At 38.7% G+C, this 15,132-nt stretch overlaps 1 protein-coding gene across 1 annotated transcript in view; it reads right to left on the bottom strand.

Moving 5' to 3' along the window:
- The window catches only part of LOC122702002 (phospholipid-transporting ATPase ABCA3-like), a 267,396-nt gene that overhangs the window by 55,864 nt on the left and 196,400 nt on the right, over window positions 1–15,132 (bottom strand). The gene's annotated exons all lie outside the window — the stretch shown is intronic.

Below are 15,132 nucleotides of genomic sequence, written 5' to 3'. Positions count from 1 at the left end.
TAATATGTATAATGTGCTATGTGCTAAGTCACCACTCTGCAACCCCATGGACTGCAGCCCACCAGGCTCCTCTGTCCATGGGGATTCTCCAGGCAAGAATACTGAAGTGGGTAGGTGTGCCTTTCTCCAGGGTATCTTCCCAATCCAGGGATTGAACCCAGATCTCCTGCAATTGCAGGCAGATTCTTTATTGACTGAGCCACCAGGGAAGGCCAAGAATACTGGAGTGGGTAGCCTATCCTTCTCCAAGGGATCTTCCTGCCCAGGAATCAAACCAGGATATCCTGCATTGCAGGTGGATTCTTTACCAGCTGAGCTACCAGGGAAGCCCATATATATAATAGTTGATGAACATACATGAGTAAATATAAAAGTAGTTATAGGTTAAGATATTAAGACTTCAAGATTGATTTAATTGGGAATAATATGTCTGAGCAAAAAGTATTTGTGAGTTACTGACAAAAGAGAGGTGATGAGCAAAGATGATAGAGGATAAATGAGGTTCTTAGGATGTAAATTTTCCAAGTGGTTAAGTCACACCAAGCATGTTCAAAGAGGATAAAAATTAGTTTAGACCCACATAATATGGTGGCCAGAAATAATAATTCTGGACATTGATTGGCCACTTTAGTACTGAAAAAAGGGAAAGTGTTAATCACTCAGTTGTGTCTGACTCTTTGCAACCCCATGGAATGTAGCCTTCCAGGCTCCTCTGTCCATGAAATTCTCCAAGCAAGAAAGCATGCTAAAAGTAGTGTCATTTCGTCTCCTTGGTTACATTTACTCCTTATAATTTTTTAATGTGATTTTAAACAGGATACTCTGAAAACTATAAAACATTGATAAAGGGAATCAAAAATTATTTAAAGAAATGAAAAGACAGACAAAGGATTAATCTCAAAAATATACAAGCAACTCCTGAAGCTCAATTCCAGAAAAATAAATGACCCAATCAAAAAATGGGCCAAAGAACTAAACAGACATTTCTCCAAAGAAGACATACAGATGGCTAACAAACACATGAAAAGATGCTCAACATCACTCATTATCAGAGAAATGCAAATCAAAAACCCACAATGAGGTACCATTACACGCCAGTCAGGATGGCTGCTATCCAAAAGTCTACAAGCAATAAATGCTGGAGAGGGTGTGGAGAAAAGGGAACCCTCTTACACTGTTGGTGGGAATGCAAACTAGTACAGCCACTATGGAGAACAGTGTGGAGATTTCTTAAAAAACTGGAAATAGAATTGCCATATGACCCAGCAATCCCACTTCTGGGCATACACACCGAGGAAACCAGATTTGAAAGAGACACGTGCACCCCAGTGTTCATCGCAGCATTGTTTATAATAGCCAGGACATGGAAGCAACCTAGATGCCCATCAGCAGATGAATAGATAAGGAAGCTGTGGTACATATACACCATGGAATATTACTCAGCCATTAAAAAGAATTCATTTGAATCAGTTCTAATGAGATGGATGGAACTGGAACCCATTATACAGAGTGAAGTAAGCCAGAAAGATAAAGAACATTACAGCATACTAACACATATATATGGAATTTAGAAAGATGGTAATGATAACCCTACATGCAAAACAGAAAAAGAGACACAGATGTACATAGCAGACTTTTGGACTCTGTGGGAGAAGGCGAGGGTGGGATGTTTCGAGAGAACAGCATGTATATTGTCTATAGTGAAACAGATCACCAGCCCAGGTGGGATGCATGAGACAAGTGCTCGGGCCTGGTGCACTGGGAAGACCCAGAGGAATCGGGTGGAGAGGGAGGTGGGAGGGGGGATCGGGATGGGGAATACATGTAACTCCATGGTTAATTCATGTCAATGTATGACAAAACTCACTGCAATGTTGTGAAGTAATTAGCCTCCAACTAATAAAAATAAATGAAAAAAAAAAAGAAATGGGGAAATATTTTAACGGATATTTAATAAAGAGAGATACATAGATGGTAAGCAAATACACGAAAAAGAAAAAAAAAAGAAATGAAAAGACATCCCCTGCTCTGGGATTAGAATAATTAATATTATTAATACAGTTATACTACCCAAAACAATCTACAGATTTAGTGCAATCCCTATCAAATGTCAATTTTCACAAAACTAGAACAAATAATTCTAAAATTCATATGGAACCATTAAAGATCCCAAGTTGCCTGACCAATTTTGAGATAAAAGAATAAATCTGGAGATATAACCCTCCCAGACTTCAGACTATACCACAAAATTACACTAATCAAAACAGTGTGGTATTGGCACAAAAACAGGCAAGAAGACCAGAAATAAGCCCATGCACATACAGTCAATTAATCTGCAACAAAGGAGGCAAAAATGAATAAAAGAGAAAAGATAGTTTCTTCAATAAGTGTTACTGAGAAAACTGGACAACCACAAATTAAACAGTGAGATTAAAACATTCCCTCACACAATATACAAAAATAAAACCCAAAATGGTTTAAAGACCTAAATGCAAGATCTGAAATCATAAAACTGTTAGAAGAGAACATGGGCTGAAAATTATAACATGAATCATGGTGGTACTTTCTTGGATCAGACTCCTGAGGCAAAAGAAATAAAATGAAAAAAAAAAAAAAACAAATAAGATCTAGTTAAACTAAAATATTTTTCACAGAAAAGGAAACCATCAACAAAGTGGAAATACAGCCTATGGAATGGGAGAAAATATTTACAAATGATGTGACAGACAGGGGTTAGTATCCAAAATATAAAAAGCAGCTCATTCAACTCAGTATCCCCCAAAACAAGCAACTCAATTTAAAAAAAAAGGGCAGAGATCTGAATAGACATTTCTCCAAAGAAGACATACAGATGGTAACAGACACTTGAAAAGATGCTCAACATTGCTAATAACTAGAGAAATTCAGACCTAAACAACAATGAGATATCACCTCACATGGGTCAGAATGACTGTCATCAAGGTCTACAAATAACAAATGGTGGTGATAATATGGAAGAAGGGAACCCTTGTACCCTGTTGGAGGGAATGTAAATTGGTGCAGTCACTGTGGAAAACAGTGTAGAAGTTTCTCAAGAAACTTCAAATGAAACTATTGCATGATCCAGTAATTCCTGTCTCTGGTATATATCCAGAAAAAAAAGAAAACACTAATTCAAAAAGATGCATGCACCCCAACATTCAAGACAACAGTAGTTACAATAACCAAGATATAGAGGCAACCCAAACACCCATCAACAGAGGAATTGTTATACATCTCAGCCACAGAAGGAATGGAATTCTGCCATTTGCAGCAACGTGAATGGACCTTGATAATATTATGTTAGTGAAATGTCAGAGAAAAACAAATACTACAGTATATATCTCATATGTGGAATCTGAAAAATAACACAAATTAATGTATATGCAAAAGAGAAACAGATTCATGGATACAGAAAAAAAACGTAGTTACCAAAGTGCAGGAGGAAAAGAGGAGAGACAAACGAGGTTTATGGTATTAGCAAATACCAACTACTATATATATAAGAGACAAGCAACAGTAACATACTCCAGAGCACAGAGAATTATACCCATTATCTTCTAATAACCTATAATGGAGTATGATCTGCAAAAATACTGAATCACTATGCTGTTCACCTGTTACCAACATAATACTGCAAATCACTTATTCTTCAATAAAAATATAAGTGGCTAATGCAGTAGATTAAACTATTAGTCTCGCTCTGTATAGTACATAAATAGCCCCTCACCTTTAAGGAGCAGAGGAAAATCTTCCCAGATAAAGAAGAGTAGTATGATTCCTCACCCCATTAACTGTTGAAAGATGCCATTTGAGGCAGGTGAGAGAAGAAATAAAAGCTGAGAAAAATATGCTGTAATGAATAATGTTTTAAAATATTTAATCTTCCAGCTCAGCATGTGTACTAATCAGCAAGAGCAGAATATCAACCAACCAGATTGGGAACAAATAATAAATAATCACTGTAGCTATCCCTGTGCATTATGACTGAACAGACCTTTTCTAGGATTTAGAGAAAAGCAGAATTGCTGTCTGCAGTTTTGGTTTTCCTCTTTATACATTCTCAGTGTCACTAATAACAATACCTTGACTTTTATGTCATGTCTGAGTAATGACAATTTAATTTCTTTCTATTTAAAAAAAATTTTTTTTAATTTTTATCTATTACTAATTACTATCTATTTCTATTACTAATTAAGACTAATTTCTATTACTAATTAAGACATTAGATGTCATGTTGATTTTCAGGGATCATTTTAAAAGATTTAGCATTGAGTATGATATTCATTGTTTTTTGTAAATGCCTTTTATGAGGTTATGGAAATATTTACTTTGCTATTAAGAAAAGTTATAATGAATCATTGTTGGATGTTTTAATGATATTTTTGCATATATCTATATTTTGTTCATTAATTTGTTAATATTGTGAATTATATTAATACACTTTCTGAGTCTATCATTTAATGAGTATATCATTTGCACTGTTTTTGTTGTTGTTCATATCCTCAGTTGCAGAACACCAGGCTTCCCTGTCCTTCACTATCTCCCAGAGTTTGCTCAAACTCATGTCCACTGGATCAGTGATGCCATCCAACCATCTCATCCTCTCTCATCCCCGTCTCCTGCCTTCAATCTTCCCAAGCATCAGGGTCTTTCCAGTGAGTCGGGTCTTCAGACCAGGTAGCCAAAGTATCAGCATCAGGAGCTTCAGTATCAGTCCTTCCAATGAATACTCAAGGGTGATATTCCTTAGGATTGGCTGGTTTAATCTCCTTGCTGTCCTTACTAGGAAATATCTAGTTTGATCAAAGTGAGTTATCTTTTCTATAGTTTACTGAATTCAGTTTCCAGCATTTTGTTCAAAATATTGCACCTGTATTTATGAGTAATTTTACCTTATAATGTTCCTTTCTTCTATTCTTTTCCATTTATGTTGTCAAACTTATACTATTTTCATATAATAGGTAGAAAAGCTGTTTTCCCCCTCTTTATTCTCTAGAAGGGTCTGTATTAAATTAGAATTCCATTTTTGAATGTTTCATAAAACTTCAATATGGGCCTAATATTTTCCTTGTAGGAAGACTTTTAATTAATAACTTAATTTCTGAATGGTTTATGGGACAATTTACATTTTATAATAACCTCAGATGTGCAGATGATACCACTTTAATGGAAGGAAGTGAAGAGGAACTAAAGAGCCTCTTGATGAGAATGAAAGACGAGAGTAAAAAAGTTGGCTTAAAATTCAACATTCAAAAAGTTAAGGTCAATGGCATCCAGTCCCATCACTTCATGGCAAATAGATGGGGAAAAAATGAAAACCGTGACAGATTTTATTTTCTTGGGCTCCAAAATCACTGTCGATGGTGGACTGCAGCCATGAAATTAAAAGATGCTTGCTTCTTGGAAGAAAAACTATGACAAATGTAGACAGTGTATTAAAAGCAGAGACATCGCTTTGCTGTCAAAGGTCTGTATAGTCAAAACTATAGTTTTCCCAGTGTTCATGTACAGATGTTAGAGTTGGACCATAAAGAAGGCTGAGTGCCAAAGAATTGATGCTTTTGAACTGTGGTGCTGAGGAAGACTCTTGAGAATCCCTTGGACAGCAAGATCAAACCAGCATGCCGTTTTGATGACCATAACTTTGCAGTACAATCTGAAGTCAAGGGATGTGATTCCTCCAGCTCCATTTTTCTTTCTCAGGATTGCTTTAGCTATTTGTTTGTTGTTTTTCCATACAAATTGTAAAAATTTTTTAACTTATTTTGTGCCAAAAACCCCTGGAAATATGCTAGGGATTGTATTGTATCTGCAGATTGCTTTGGGTATTATAGTTATATTCACAATATTGGCTCTTTCAATCCAAGAACATGGTATATCTCTCCATCGGTTTGTGTCATCTTTTATTTCTTTCATCAGTGTCACAGTGTCATGCATACTGGTCTTTTATCTCCTTAGATAAGTTATTTATTTAGATTTTTTATTCTTTTTAATGCTATGGTAAATGGAATTGGTTCCTTGATTTCTCTTTCTGGTCTTTCATTTTTAGTGTATAGGAATGCAAGAGATTTATGTGTATTAATTTTGTATATTGCAAATATACCAAGTTCATTGATAAGATCTAGTAGTTTCATGGTGGTCTCTTTAGGGTTTTCTATGTATAGTATGTTGTTATCTGCAGTGACAGTTTTACTTCTTTTTTTAAAAAAAAATTATTTATTTTAATTGGAAGATAATTGCTTTACAATATTGTGATGGCTTTGGCCATACATCAACATGAATTGGCCACAAGTATACATGTGCCCTCCCAACCTGAACCCCCCTCCCACCTCCTTCCCCACCCTGACCCCTTGGGTTGTCCCAGAGCACCAGCTTTGGGTGCCCTGCTTCATGCATCAAACGTGCACTGATCATCTGTTTTACATATGGTAATATACATGTTTCAATGCTATTCTCTAAAATCATCCCATCCTTGCCTTCTCCCACTGAGTCCAAAAGCCTGTTCTTTACATCTGTGTCCCCTTTGCTGCCCTGCATGTAGGGTCATCAGTACCATGTTTCCAAATTCCATATAATATGTTAATATACAGTATTAGTGGTGCTGGGAAAACTGGTCAACTAACATGAAAAATAATGAAGTTAGAGCACTTTCTAATAACATTCACACACAAAAAAAATCAAAATGAATTAAAGATCAAAATGGAAGGCCAGAAACTATAAAACACTTAGAGGAAAACACAGGCAGAACATTCTCTGACATAAATCACAGCAAGATCCTCTAAACCCCCCTCTTGGAGTAATGGAAATAAAAACAAAAATAAACAAATGGGACCTAAATAAACTTAAAACTTTTGCACAATGAAGGAAACTATAAGGAAGGTGAAAATGAAAAGACAACCATCAGAATGGGAGAAAATAATAGCAAATGAAACAACTGACAAATAATTAATCTCCAAAATATACAAGCAGCTCATGCAGCTCAATAGTAGAAAAAATGAAAAATCCAATCAAAAAGTGAGCAAAAGACCTAAACAAACATTTCTCCAAAGAAGACATACAGGCTGAAAAGACGATCACTCATTAGAGAAATGCAAATGAAAACCACAATGAGGTATCATCTCACACCAGTTAGAATGGCCATAATCAAAAAGTCTACAAATGCTACAAAGGGTGTGGAGAAAAGGGAACCCTCTGAAACTGTTGGTGGGAATGCAAACTGGTACAGCTACTATGGAGAACAGTGTGGAGATTCCTTTTTAAAAAAATGGATATAGAACTGCCATCAGTTCAGTTCAGTTGCTCAGTGGTGTCCGACTCTTTGTGACCCCATGGATTGCAGCACACCAGGATTCCTTGTCCATCACCGACTCCTGGAGCTTGCTCAAGCTCATGTCCATCGAGTCAGTGATGCCATCCAATCATCTAATCCTCTGTTATCACCTTCTCCTCCTGCCTTCAATCTTTCCCAGAATCAGGGTCTTTTCCAATGAGTCAGTTCTTCGCATGAGGTGGCCAAAGTAATGGAGTTTCAGCTTCAGCATCAGTCCTTCCAATGAATATTCAGGACTGATTTCCTTTAGGACTGATTGGTTAGATCTCCTTGCAGTCTAAGGGACTCTCAAAAGTCTTCTCCAACGCCGCTCAAAAGCATCAATTCTTTGGCACTCAGCTTTCTTTATGGTCCAACTCTCACATCCATACATGACTACTGGAAAACCATAGCTTTGATTAGGCGGATATTTGTTGGCAAAGTAATATGTGTGCTTTTTAATATGCTGTCTAGGTTGGTCATAACTTTTCTTTCAAGGAGCAAGCATTTTTTAATTTCATGGCTGCAGTCACCATCTGTAGTGATTTTGGAGCCAAGAAACTAAAGTTTGTCACTGTTTCCATTGTTACCCCATATATTTGTCATGAAGTGATGGGACTGGATGCCATGATCTTAGTTTTTTGAATGTTGAGTTTTAAGCCGGTTTTTTCACTCTCCTCTTTCATTTTCATCAGGAGGCTCTTTAGTTCCTATTCACTTTTTGCCATAAGGGTGGTGTCATCTGTATATCTGAGGTTATTGATATTTCTCCTGGCAATCTTGATTCCAGCTTGTGCTTCATCCAGCCCAGCATTTCACATCATGTACTCTGCACATAAGTTATATAAGCATAGTGACAATATATAGCCTTGATGTACTCCTTTCCAACTTGCAACCAGTCCATTGAACCATGTCCAGTTCTAACTGTTGCTTCTTGAGCTGCATACAAATTTCTCAGGAGGCAAGTAAGGTTGTCTGGTATTCCCATCCCTTTAAGGATTTTCCACAGTTTGTGTGATCCACACAGTCAAAGGCTTTGATGCAGTCAATAAAACAGAAGTAGATATTTTTTGGAACTCTTTTGCTTTTTTGATGATCCAATGATTGTTGGCAATTCGATCTCTGGTTCCTCTGCCTTTTCTAAATCCAGACTGAACATCTGGAAGTTCTCAGTTCATGTACTTTTGAAGCCTGGCTTGGAGAATTTTGAGCATTACTTTTCTAGCTTGTGAGATGAGTGCAATTGGACAGGAGCTTGAACTTTCTTTGGTATTGCTTTTCTTTGGGATTGGAATGAAAATTGACATTTTCCAGTCCTGTGGCCACTGCTGAGTTTTCCAAATTTTCTGGCATATTGAGGGCAGCCCTTTAACAGCATCATCTTTTAGGATTTGAAATAGCTCAGCTGGAATTCCATCACCTCCACTAGCTTTGTTCATAGTGATGTTTCCTAAGGCCCACTTGACTTCCCATTCCAGGATGTCTGGCTCTAGGTGAGTAATCACACCATCGTGGTTATCTGGGTCATGAAGATCTTTTTTGTATAGTTCTTCTGTGTATTCTTTCCACCTCTTCTTAATATCTTCTGCTTCTGTCTGGCCCATACCGTTTCTGTCCTTTATTGTGCCCATCTTTGCATGAAATGTTTCCTTGGTATCTCTAATTTTCTTGAAGAATAGATCTCTATTCTTTTCCATTCTATTGTTTTCCTCTCTTTCTTTTCATTGATCACTGAGGAAGGCTTTCTTATCTCTCCTTGCTATTCTTTGGAACTTCCATACAACCCAGCAGTCCCACTGTGGGGCATACAACGTGAGGAAACCAGAATTGAAAGAGACATGTACCCCAATGTTCATCAGAGCACTATTTATAATACCAAAGACATGGAAGCAATCTAGATGTCCATTGGCTGATGAATGGATAAGGAAGTTGTGGTACATATACACAATGAAATATTACTCAGCTATTAAAAAAGAACACATTTGAGTCAGTTCTAATGAGGTGGATGAACATGGAACCTATTTCACGGAGTGAGGTAAGTCAGAATGATAAAGACAAATACTTCTTTTCTAATTTGTATTGCTTTTATTTATTTTTCTTCTTTGATTGCTTTGTCTAGGACTTCCAGTACTATGTTGAATATAGTGCTGAGAGTGAACATCCTTGTCTTATTCCTGATGTTAGAGAAAATACTTTCAGTTTTTCACCATGGGGAATGATGTTTTCTCTGCATTTGTCCCGTATATCCCTTATTATGTTTAAGTAAGTTCCCTCCAAACCCACTTCCTGGAGAGATTTTATCATTAATGGGCTTTGAATTTTGTCAAAAGCTTTTTCTGCATCTATTGAATGGTTTTTTTATTTTTCAATTTGTTAATATGGTGTGTTCATTTGCATATGTTGATTCATTTGCATATATTAAAGAATACTTGCATTCCTAAGATCTAGTCCACTTGATTCATGTTGGATGCATGTATATTTGTTGTTGCTCTTCAGTTACTAAGTTATGTCCAACTCTTTTGTAACCCTATGGTCTATAACCCGCCAGGTTCCTCTGTCCATGGGATTTTCCAGGCAAGGATACTGGAACAGGTTGCCATTTTCTTCTCTAGGGGATCTTCCCTACACAGGGATCGAACCTATGTCTCCTGCATCAGCGGATAGATTCTTTAACAATGAGCTGCATATTTATTTACAATTGCTGTATCTTCTTCTTATGTTCCCTTGCTCATTATATAGTGTCAATCCTTTTCTCTGGTAACAGTCTTTATCTTAAAGTTTCTTTTGTCTGATATGAGTAATGTTGCTCCAGCTTTTTTTTTTTTATTTCCAATTTCATGGAATATCTTTACCTGTCCCCTCACTTTCAGTCTGTATGTGTCCCTAAAACTGAAGTAGCTCTCTTCTAGACAGCATGTACACAGCTTTTGCTTTTGTATCCATTCAGCTAGTCTCTGTCATTTGGTTGGGATACTTGATTCATTCACATTTAAGGTAATTATTGATATGCAAGTTCCTATTACCATTTTCTCAATTGTTTTGGGTTTGTTTTTGTAGGTCTTTTCTCTTCCTTTCCTATTTGTGTTCTTCTCTTAGGTTTTCCTTTATTGTGCCTATCTTTGCATGAAATGTTCCCTTGGTATCTCTAATTTTCTTGAAAAGATCTCTAGTCTTTCCCATTCTATTGTTTTACTCCATTTCTTTGCACTGATCACTGAGAAAGGCTGGAACTGGAACCCTGCATTCAAATGGGTATATCTTTCCTTTTCTCCTTTGCCTTTCACTTCTCTTCTTTCCACAGCTATTTGTAAGTCCTCCTTAGACAACCATTTTGCCTTTCTGCATTTCTTTTTCTTGGGGATGGTCTTGATCCCTGCCTCCTGTACAATGTCACAAACTTCCGTCCATAGTTCTTCAGGCACTCTATCAGATCTAATCCCTTGAACCTATTTGTCACTTCCACTGTGGATTTGATTTAGGTCATACCTGAATGGTCTAGTGGTTTTCCCTACTTTCTTCAATTTAAGTCTGAATTTGGCAATAACGAGTTCATGGTCTGAGATCCAACCAGTCCATCCTCAAGGAAATCAGTTCTGAACATTCATTGGAAGGACTGACGCTGAAGCTGAAACTCCAATACTCTGGCCACCTCATGCGAAGAACTGACTCATTTGAAAAGACCCTGATGCTGGGAAAGATTGAAGGCAGGAGGAGAAGGGGACGGCAGAGGATGAGATAGTTGGACAGCATCACCAACTCAATGGACATGAGTTTGAGTAAACTCTGGGAGTTGGTGACAGACAGGGAGGCCTGGTGCATTGCAGCCCATGGGTCGCAAAGAGTCAGACATGATCGAGCGACTGAACTGACTGACTGACTGACTTATGTTTTCTACCTAGGTAAGTCCATTTAGCATTTGTTGTAAAACTGGTTTGATGATGCCGAATTCTGTTAGCTTTTGCTTGTCTATGAAGTTTTTGATTTCTCCATCAAATCCAAATCTCCTAGAGCCTTGCTAAGTAGAATATTCTTGGTTTTAAGTTTTACGCTTTTATCATTTTAGGTATATCTCATTCCCTTCTGGCCTGCAAAATTTCTGCTGAAATATCAGCTGATAATATTATGAGGCTTCCCTTGTATGTTATTTGTTGCTTTTCCCTTGCTGATTTTAATTTCTTTATATTTAATTTTTGTTAGTTTAATATGCATCTCAGTGTGTTTCTCCTTGGGTTTATCCTGTTTGGTACTCTCTGTGCTTCCTGGAGGTGGGTGCTAATTTTCTTTTCCATGTCAGGCAAGTTTTTTACTATAATTTTTCAAATATTCTGTCTGCTCCTTTCTCTTACTCTTCTTCTTTCGAGACCCCCATAGTTTGAATGTTCCTGCTTTTAGTAGTATTCCAGAGGTCTCTAAGACTGTCCTGTTTTCATTATATTCTTTCTTCTTTGTTTAGTTCCATGCAGTAATTTCCACCATTCTATTTGCCAGCTCACATATCCATTCTTCTGATCCAGTTATTCAGTTGATTCTTTTTAGAGTATTTTTTATCTTATTGTATTGTTCATCACAGTTTGTTTTTTAATTGGAGTTCTGTAGCTTTTCCAGGTCCTTGTTAATCATTTCTTGTATCTCCTCCATCTGTGCCTCTATTCTATTTTCAACATCTTAGATCAAATTTACTATCATCACTGTGAATTATTTTTCAAGTAGATTTCCTAGCTCCTTTTCATTTAGTTGGTCTTGTGGATTTGTACCTTGCTCCTTTGTCTGCCATGTATTTCTTCGCCATCTCATTTTGTCTGACTTATTGTGTTTTTTGCTTCTTTTCTGCAGTCTGCAGGGTCATAGTTGCTCCAGTTTCTACTGTCTGTCCCCTAGTCAATGAGCGCAATCGAGGGGTTTGTGTAGGCTTCCTATTGGAAGGAACTAGTGCTTGCCTTCTGGTAGGTAGAGCTGGGTCTTATTTCTCTGGTGGGCAGGGCCATGTCAGGGGATGCGTTTTGGGATGTTTGTGAGCTTAGTACTACTTTAGCCAGCTTGTATGCTGAAGGTGGGGCTGTGTTCCTGTTATGCTGGTTGTTTGGCCTTAGGTGTTCTGGCCCTGGAGTTTGCAGACAGTTGGGTGCAACCAGATCTTGATGCCAAGATGAGGACCTCTGAGAGAGGTCATGCCAATCAATACTCTCTAGAGCCATGAATTACCTGGTGGTCCTGCAGCCAGGACTTGGCACTTCACCACAGAGCCTCAGGTTAAACCCCTCAATGGGTAACCAAGACCCTGCAAGTCATGCTGAGCCAGCAAAAGGAAACAAATATAAATCAAGACAAGCAATAAAAATAAAGCCAAATAAAAACAAAGACCACAAAGAAACAGGAAAACAACCAAACATACTAAAACCATGAGACCAAAGCAGAATAAAACCAACAAACGCAAAAAACAAAATCCAAACAAACAACAAAAACCCAGGAAAAAAACCCAAAACAAACAAACAAACAAAAAAACCCCAAAACACAAAGAAACAAAAGACAGAAACAGAACAAAAAGCAAAATAAAATAGAAACACAAAATATATGAAAAAATAGAAATAAGTAAAAGTAAAAAATAAATAGCACAATAACAACAAGAGCAACCATTCCTCGGGGCCTCTGCTATCAATGCCCTTGCCCCCAAAGGGTTGTTGTTGTTCAGTCCCTAGTCATGTCTGACTCTTTGCCACCCTTGGACTGCAACACGCCAGGCTTCCCTGTCCTTCACTATCTCCCAGAGTTCACTCAAACTCAGGTCCATTGAACTGGTGATGCCATCCAACCATCTCATCTTCTGTCATCCCCTTCTCCTTTCCCTTTAATCTTCCCTAGCATCAGAGTCTTTTCCAATGAGTCAGGTCTTCACATCAGTGGCCAAAGTATTGGAGCTTCAGCTTCAGCATCAGTCCTTCCAAGGAATATTCAGAGTTGATTTCTTTTAGGATTGACTGATTTGATCTCCTTACTGTTCAAGGGACGCTCAAGAGTTTTCTCCAGCACTACAGTTCAAAAGTATCAATTTTTCAATGCTCAGCTTTCTTTATGGTCCAACTCTCACATCCATACATGAGTACTGGAAAAACAATAGCTTTGACTATATGGACCTTTGTTGGCAATGTAATGTCTCTACTTTTTAATACACTGTCTAGGTTGGTCATAGCTTTTCTTCCAAGGAGCAAGTGTCTTTTAATTTCATGGCTGTAGTCACTGTCCACAGTGATTTTGGAGCTGAAGAAAATAGTCTGTCACTGTTTCCATTGTTTCCCATCTATTTGCCATGAAGTAATGGGACCAGTTGCCATAATCTTAGTTCTTTGAATGTTGAGTTTTAAGCCAGCCTTTCACTTTCTTTTTTCACCTTCATCAAGAGGCTCTTTAGTTCCTCTTTGCTTTCTGCCATAAGGGTGGTGTCATCTGCATATCTGAGGTTATTGGTATTTCTCCCAGCAATCTTGATTCCAGCTTGTGCTTCATCCAGTCAGGTATTTTGCATGATGTACACTGCATATAAGTTTAATTAGCAGGGTGACAGTATAAAGCCTTGATATACTCCTTTCCCAACTTTGAGCCAGGTGAGCGAGCCACAGCCAAACTTTACCCTCCTAAGAGGCCCTCCAAGACCTCTTTTTAGGTCCAGACATGGATTGGTATCAGTCTGTGACCTGTTAGGAAGCAGGATGCATAGAAATAGGTAAGAGGTGGGTGAGTGTATGTGAAGCTTCATCTTCAACTCCCCATTACTTGCATTACTGCCTGCGCCATCCTCCTACCCCCAAAACATTGTCTTTCTCAATACTGTTCTCTGCTTCCAAAAAGTTTGGGGACTGCTGCTATTTGGGGCAGCTCAGACTCTGACCTAGACCAACTCCCACATGTATGTGTCCACAAAGACCACAGCTACTAAAGCTAGACCCATGTCTGATGTGAGAGCACTTATTTTCCATTCAGATGTTCCACAGGTGTTGTATTTAAAAAAAAAAAAAAAACCCAATCATGGGTGTTTAAATCTGTGACTTTCACAGCTGTATGGAGAGATTCTAATTCTGCTTCCTTAGTCACACAGTCCCAAGAGCTCAGCTTTGGTTTTGGTCACACCTCTGCATGTGGGTTACCCTCCAACGTCTGCTCCCCACCCAGGTGAGAGGGGGTGATGAAGGCTGTGACTAACTGAGGCTTGCTTGCTTTCTTGCTTAGGTCAGAGCCCCCTCTACTGCCTACAGTGGCAGGGTCTGGCAAGAGGTGGTGGTGGACTGGAGCACGGGGGCTTGCTCAAGCCTGAGAGTGACATTGTAGCAATCCCCGGGGCATGTGCTCACTCTGGCAGGAGCCGCTCTCAGTGCCTGCAGAGGTAGGGACTGGTGTATGGGGAGAGAAGCCACAATGGCTGCCCTTTCTGCATGTGCCACTTTCAACAATGGTGCCTTGCTTCCATGGCAGTCTGTGCTTCCTCCAGAAGCATTCCCAGCTGCATAGGTCCTCACTCCAATCCCCTCAGACTGTCTCCATGCAGCCAACAGCAGTCCTCTCCCTAGATCTGCTCTCCAGATTCCATGCTTCAGCATCCATTCCCCCCACCAGCACCGGTGGATACCTGTCTCAGGCTGGGGCGTGAAGGGCTGTGGCACATACCATCTGAGTGAGTCTCACTCTGACCTGTCTGACATGGGCTTGCTGCTGCACTTTCCTCTGGTAGGCCCTGAATCTCCTCTTCTATTTCATCTGATCTTGCCACTAGTGAGGGGGTGTTCCTATGGCAGTAACCTCATCTCCTTCAG

Source organism: Cervus elaphus, chromosome 10, assembly GCF_910594005.1.
Source record: "Cervus elaphus chromosome 10, mCerEla1.1, whole genome shotgun sequence".
Lineage (NCBI taxonomy): Eukaryota > Metazoa > Chordata > Mammalia > Artiodactyla > Cervidae > Cervus > Cervus elaphus.
This window is presented reverse-complemented; position numbering and strand designations above follow the sequence as displayed.